The following is a 7,475-nucleotide window of genomic DNA, read 5'->3' as shown; positions in this document are numbered from 1 at the left end:
TCAAACTCCTGGGCTCAGTCGATCCTCCTGCCTCAGGCTCCCCAGGAGCTGGGACCACAGGCATGTGCCACCATGCCCGGCTAATTTTTTTCTATATATTTTTAGTTGTCTGGACAATTTCTTTCTATATTTTTAGTAGAGACGGGGGCGGGGGGTCTCACTCTCGCTCGGGCTGGTCTCGAACTCCTGACTTTGAGCGATCCTCCCGCCTCGGCCTCCCAGAGTGCTAAGTTTACAGGCCTGAGCCAACGCGTCCGGCCTGTGTCCATTCTTTAATGTTGTGTGTTGCTCAGTTATGAAAAGGCAAGGGAACATAAAATCCGAGTTTTAGGGATGACTTATAGGCTCAGTATTCTTTTTTTTTTTTTTTTTTTTTTTGCCTCCTCTAAGCCTATGTGAATATCAAGGAGGGTAAAAAATTCAGTGTTCTCAGTTCAGTGCCCAACCAACCTCTGTTTCCAGAGTAAAAATTGAGCATCCTATTACACCTTTATTTCCCTTTGGTATGCTAAGGCCCAACTCGGCAGAGAGGTCACTGTTTATTCTCTTGGCTAAGATCACATGTGCCATAGTCTGTCTGCTTTGTCTCCTTTAGGGGTAATCATCCAATCTTACCCGGGCCCCTCACATCCTCGTGACAATAGGCCTCCTTGGTTTACTGAAATAGAAAAGACCGGCTCATCAGCAATGTTTGATCGGTTGCTTCAGAAACAAATGTTGTTCTGCTTTCTTTACTATGTTTGTTTTTTTTTTTTTTTTTTTTTCCTTCTTTCTTCCGTCAGACCCAATCCGATATAGGTGGGAGAGAAGGTAACCGGAGCCTCTTGAAAAACCGAAGTGAACCAAAGCGAGCTCACAGATTCAGATAGAAATCAGGAGGAAGAAAAATTGAGAGATAACATGGATTTTCTGTCTAGCGGGTGTTCTCACACTTCAATTTTACCAGAAGCGTTAGGTAGGATGACGATGACGATAATTGTGACAAACACTATTCTCATTGGACAGATAAGGAGGCAGGCTCAGAGTGACGAGTAACCTGGGCCTAAATAGATCGCTAAGAAGCATCATAGTGTGTTCCTTGGTTACGCTGTTTTGTGAAGCTCAAAAAGTTTGGGGTGCGCGTGCGTCCATGTGCGTACGCAATCATAGGTGTTCTAGTAAAACGGATATGAGGTAGGATTTCCCATACCTTCAATGATTTCATGTCCTGCAGGAACATAATGTTCCGGGATCAGGTTTTTATTCTGCCTTCTGTGCCACATGCTCAACATGCCTGTGACTTTACAGCCGAGACTTGCTCAGGGGGAGCCCATTCTCATCTTCTGGGAGGTTCTGCTAATCTTTAAAAGACAAGGACATAGGAAGATGATCCTATAACAACGACTGTGACCACGATTAAAGGCTTACTGTTTACCACGCGTGCTTCTGCGGGCTTTGCCTGCATTTGCTTTTTCACTCTGCCCAATATCCCTGTGGGGTAGGCACCATGATTTCTGCATTTGCAGATGAAGAGGCTGAGGCTCAAGAGGATTTATGACTCGCCAAGTTACCAAACACGGAGTGTCGTCCAGGTAGCCAGTCCAGGCCCCCCGGCTCTGCAGCCACTCTGCAATGCTGATTCTGAGCCTGACCGTTTCATCACTGGTGGCTCCCTGAGAACCTTGACTCGGCCCCCTTCCTCAGTTCACTTGGGAAACATATTCATGTGTGTGTATTTCTCTCCTTCCCTCTCCCACCCCCCCTCTCTGTTTTAGTTTTTATTATTTTGAAAAGTGCATAGAACGATAAAAACTTTAAAAGTAGGAAAAAGCTTACGGAACACATAAGGACACAGAGAAAGAAAATATCTGTGTACAACAGTGCAACGCATTTGTGTTTTAAGTCGTGGTGTTGCCAAAGAGTCCAAAAGTTTAAAAGAAAGAAAAACAAACAAACAAACAAACAAACAAACAGACAGACAAAAAAAAAAAACCAAACCACCATGGAAAAGTTTATGAAGTGAAAACACTTACAGTAAGCTAAGGTTAATGTATTATTGAAGAAAGAAATTTCTAAAGGTAAATGTCGTGCGGCCTAAGTGTCCAGGGTTTATGAAAACCTACAGTAAGTAATGTCCTAGGCCTTCACATTCACTCACCACTCACCGCCAACTCACAGACTCACCCAGAGCAACCTCCCGCCCGCCCTGCAAGCTCCATTCACCGTAAGTGCCCTGGCCTGGGTGTCCCACTGCACAGAAACCTATTAGACTGCATTTCTTCCCATTACTATCAGTAGTTGTACATTTCTTAGGACTGTAGGCCTACGATACACCTCCAGGCATAGTTAGGGGTTGGGAAGAGGAGGGAAGAGGCCATTCTTCATTTATTAATTGGGTAGCATGGGGACAGGGGAGGCAGTTTCCTCCTTCTCCTCCTCGGCCCCCTTCTCTCTTGTTTCGCTTCTCCCTCTCTTGTTTTTCTTTATTCCTCTCCCAGTTCCCCCTTCCATCGTCTCGATGGATTTGGATGAGACGTAGACATTTTCTACGTCAGGCCTTAATCATACCGAGGGAGCAGGAGAAAAGTAAGCCGCCTACCATGACACAATGGAATGGAAGTTTGTCAGCCATTGACTGCTGTGGCATTCCGACATTTAGTGTCTTCAGGACATTCTATATTTCTGCTATCCCACTAGAATATATCGCCTCGATCACTACTGTGTGGCCACATCCCAGCTGTTTCGTGAGCCACCCTCAATGTTCGTGACAATGTAGTGTGGGGACTCCCTCCGTCTGGTGCCTTAAACTCGCACATTTGGGGTTTTGTATCAGGATAGCAAAGCGATCGCCTTTAAATAACCTGGCTGGCCATGGTGGCTCATGCCCGTGATCCCCGCAACTTGGGAGGCAGAGACGGGAGCGTGACTTGAGCCCAGCAGCTGGAGACCAGCCTGGGTAACACGATGAGACCTCATCTCTACCAACAAAAAAAAAAAAAAAAAAAAAAAGAAAAAAGAAAAATTATGGCGGGTGTGGCAGCATTTGCCTATAGTCCCAGCTACTCAGAAGGCTGAGGCAGAGAGGATCACTTAAGCCCTGGATTTGGAGCTTGCTGTGAGCTACAATCAGGCCAAGGCGGCCTGGGAGAGGACAGAGTGAAAGAAATCCTGTCTCAAAAAAAAAAAAAAAAAAAAAAAAAAAGAAAGAAAGAAAAGAAAAGAAAAGAAAGAAAACAAGACCGATAACACAACACAACTTAGAAGACTTGGTGTTACCGAAAGCTCGGCCACCTGCCCACGAGGCCGAATAACGAGGACAAGCTGTTTGAGGAGGAAGGAAAGAGAGAGTCTATTTTGCCGGTAAAGGAGAAAATAGGGTAGACCTTCCCATCTCAAGCCTCCGAATTTCCCCGAACACAGGGCTAGGCAGAAATACAGAGCTTTTAATGAGGGGGGGAGGGGTTCTCAGCTTTAGCGATGATTGTGGTTAATTATTTCAATCGTCCAGGCTCTGCCAAAAACAAAGCCTGTGAACTCTGCCGGCCGCCCACCTGGGGGGGGGCGGGGCAGGGGACCACTTGGGAGTTTTAAGAAAAGATTTAACCTGCCTTGGGGACATAGGCCAGACTACAAGCTCCCAAAAGTGGTGGTGGTGGTGGTGGTGGTGGTGATGGGGAGCGTAAAACGACAGAACGTCTTTCTGTCCTTTATTGGTTTCTCCTTTTTCCCCCCTAGGTGCCAAAAGACCTGAGACTGATGCCGAAAAGAAATAGGTACAGGCGCCCACGTGCACACACAAAGATATACGATCGAATACATCGTGTTGACAGTGGGGGAAACTGGAAGATGATGGGGAAGTATCACGAGCAACTTTGTATTTCTTCCAGGACAGGAAAATGGACACGAAGAGAAAAATTCATCGTTCTCGGCGTAGGATAAAAAGCCACATCTTGTTATATAATATAATTCATTCTGTGATTTAAGTTTTTATACGACATGATATTCGATAAGCCTAAAAAACAAGATAAAAGAGAAACAAACAAAAGGGAAAAAATAAAAATAAAAAAGACGACGGGCAGAGGCCTACGGTCCCGGGAGGAGGCAGAGAGCGGGAGGAGGGGCGCCTCCCGCAGACAACAGGGCGGGTGGGCGGAGACCCGCTAGAGGCTAGGGCTGCCCCGGGCGGGCCCAGAGCTGCGGGCCCGGGAAGAAGAGGGTGGGACCGTCCGGACCGTGCTCTCCTCCCCGCCCTCCACACCTCCCGGGAGTCAGCTCTTAAACTCCCAACGTCACCTGACTTTCCAGATCCCGAGGTCTGATCAAAGTGGCCGCAAGGTGACACCCAGCAACCGCTGCCGGTGTCATCCTGAAAAGAACGGACCCTATGACTGACGGGGGTGGGGCGGGGTGGGGGTGGGGCGCACAGTGGGTGGCCCGGCCAGCTCCCCTTCCGCCTCGGAGCGGATCGGATCATCTGGAACTTTATCCAGAGAGGAGAGAGTGCCCCTGGGTGTGTGCTAGAAGCCGGAGGGTTGGGGCAGGGACCTACCCAAGAGAGAAGTAGAGTACAGGGAGTTTCAGAGTTGACCCACTCACGATCTCGCCCTGGTCAATACAAGAGTGGCAATATCTGTCACCGTGGAATGAACACTTGGTACCGAAGACCTTTGTCTATGCTGGCCCCCCTATGCCTAGGGGGGGCATGTGGCCAGAATCTGACATCCTAAACGTCTTCGTAGAAAGAATTTGGGGGCGGGGGTGGGGGAGAGAGACAGAAATAGAAAAGAAAGGGGGAAAGAAATGGCTGCCACAAAACTATCAGAACAGATAAGCGACCGATAGGGCCTATCTGGTTAAGTTCTTTCCCTACCCAGAGAACGGTGGACACAGAGAGTCAGGGATAGAATTTCACGCTCGGCACTGTCTCTCGTGGCAGCGGGAAGGTGGAGGGTGGCTGAGGGTTCTATGCTCCTTTATCACACACCGTCAGGTAGGTCAGGTAAAATTGAGGACAGATTTCCAGTGTTTCGAGAAAGGAAGAGCACTCGTGCAGGCCATCTATCTGTACGTGGGAGAGTGTCCCCGAAAAGTGGCTTTCAGTGCCGGGATGTGCCTAGGCCAAGAAGGTTACACGATCCTGAGTGAGAATGGTCCGTCCCATAGAGTCAGTCGGTAGGAGGCCACCGGTCGAGACGGAACTGCCCCCCCTCCCACCCGCCCCCGCCCCACAGAGCAGACAGACTCAGAATGGAGTCACTCGGTGCCAGTGCCCTGCCCGGGTGCCCCATCATTCAACCGAACTGGGAAACAGGTGGGCTTTCCGACCCTCGGGAGGGAGCTTCACGGCGGGCGGACAGATCAGAAGGGGCCCGGCTCCCTTGAGCGGGCAGGCTGGGGACGGTCGGTGGGGTCTCTTGACAGGAGGCACCACGGAACCCTTGAGGCAATGTCGGGGGGCACCTATGTTGCGGTCCAAAGCTAGCGTCTGAGAAGTCGTCCCGAAAGCATGATGGCGTCAACAAGTCCCCTCCGTTCAAGAAACGAGATTCATTTCTAGAGGAGGGCCACCCACGCGGGAGAACCGTAGGCTTCCTGTGGACATTCTCTTCAAAAGGCAATTCACTCAGCGGAGTGAAAATCGGAAAAATCGCTGTCCTCTGACGCAGCTGCAGAGAAAAGATGGCACCAAAATCAATGAAACACACACATACACACACAAACACACCTCCTCCCATCTGAACGAGCACTCCGGACGGTCACATAGGGAGAGCGACGGGCTCTCTTCCCACCCTGTGGTTCTCTACCTTTCGTTGCGGTTTTTTCCCTCAGTGGATAGAGGAGGAGACACAGGGGGCTCAGCCGGCATGCGAGTGGGTTTATCATCCTCTGTGAGTATCAACACGCGACACCACCTAAGTGAAGGAACACACCGGTGTTTCATGTCATGTGGCTCAATGCCTGGCAGATACGAGCCTTTGCAGGCCTCCTCGTGATCGACAGGACGTCGCCTTGGACACGGACACATCTTGTCCCTCCCTCCCGAGGCGATAGGCGGTTCCGTACCTCCTCGGGGCCAGGGCACAGTCTGCCTAGGCACCTACAACACGTGTGGCAACAGCCTCGATGGCTCTGCCATGAGAACGAACTCCCGTGGCACGGGGGTGGGGCGAGGGGGGGGGGGTCGGGTGCTGAAGAATTCAGCTGAGTGAAGGAATGCCACGGGATTCAGAGTGCCATCGGTGGGCTGAGAGGCGAGCAGGGCGGGCTTTGAAAGGGTAACATTCTCCCTGCCTTCCGTCTGTCTGTGAATACAGAACGTACACGCCAGGCGGGGTGGCTCACGCCTGTAATCCTAGCACTCTGGGAGGTAGAGGCGGGTGGATCGCTCAAGGTCGGGAGTTCGAGACCAGCCTGAGCAAGAGCGAGACCCCCATCTCTACTAAAAATAGAAAGAAACTATATATCTAAAAATATATACAGAAACAGTATCTAAAAATATATACAGAAAAATATTAGCCGGGCACGGTGGCGCATGCCTGTAGTCCCAGGTACTCGGGAGGCTGGGGCAGTAGGATCGCTTGAGCCCAGGAGTTTGAGGTTGCTGTGAGCTAGGCTGACGCCACGGCACTCTAGTCTGGGCAACAGAGTGAGACTCTGTTTAAAAAAAAAAAAAAAAAAAAAATATATATATATATATATATATATATACACACACACACACACACACACACACGTATATCCAATTAGCTGGGCATGCTGGCACATGCCTGTAATCCCAGCTACTCGGGAGGCTGAGGCAGTCTGATCGCTTGAGCCCAGGAGTTTGAGATTGCTGTGAGCTAGGCTGACGCCATGGCACTCTAGCCAGGGCAACAGAACGAGAGACTCTGTCAGAAAGAAAAGAAGAGCGAGAGCGAGAGAGCGAGAGAAAGAAAGAAAGGAAGGGAGAGAAAGGAAAGAGAAGGAAGGGGGGAGAGAGAGAGAGAGAGAGAGAGAGAGAGAGAGGAGAAAACTATTAAAAAATTCGGGACCAGATCCATCGGTCGGTACTCAGAAGCGTGACGATCGGGTGTTCCCGAGCACGTGTGAGATGTGTCTTCTCCCTGACGCCGCGTTTCCTCCACACACACATCACCCATCTGCCGTGGAAAAAAAGCAACAAAAAGAGAGAAAGAGATTAAGAAGGGAAAATGGAAACAGGGCAAAAGAGGAAGAAAGAAAGAAATTTCGAAAAAAAGAGACCAAAGTCACAGCGAGAAGGAAGAATACTGAGCCCAGAGCGACACCTAGTGACCACACCGTCACAAGCACCTAGGGCCCCAATTCGCCAGAGACATCTGGTGGACCCCAGAGCAACATGTGGTCGACCCGGGGCCATGGCGTCTGCAGCCGATTCCCAGGCGGGCACACGAGCCCGGGGAAACTCATTCTCAGCGCGGGGAGGAGGGGAGGGGAAATAATAGCAAAGTCACACCAGATCCCTTTCTAGTTCATAA

General features: G+C 50.1%; 1 pseudogene; it reads left to right on the top strand.

Annotated features, from left to right (window-relative positions):
- The first annotated feature begins 7,456 nt into the window (after nt 1-7,456).
- The window catches only part of LOC138380346 (small nucleolar RNA U13), a 92-nt pseudogene continuing 73 nt past the window's right edge, over nt 7,457-7,475 (top strand).

Source organism: Eulemur rufifrons, unplaced genomic scaffold (genome assembly GCF_041146395.1).
Source record: "Eulemur rufifrons isolate Redbay unplaced genomic scaffold, OSU_ERuf_1 scaffold_380, whole genome shotgun sequence".
In the NCBI taxonomy this organism is placed as follows: domain Eukaryota; kingdom Metazoa; phylum Chordata; class Mammalia; order Primates; family Lemuridae; genus Eulemur; species Eulemur rufifrons.
This window is presented reverse-complemented; position numbering and strand designations above follow the sequence as displayed.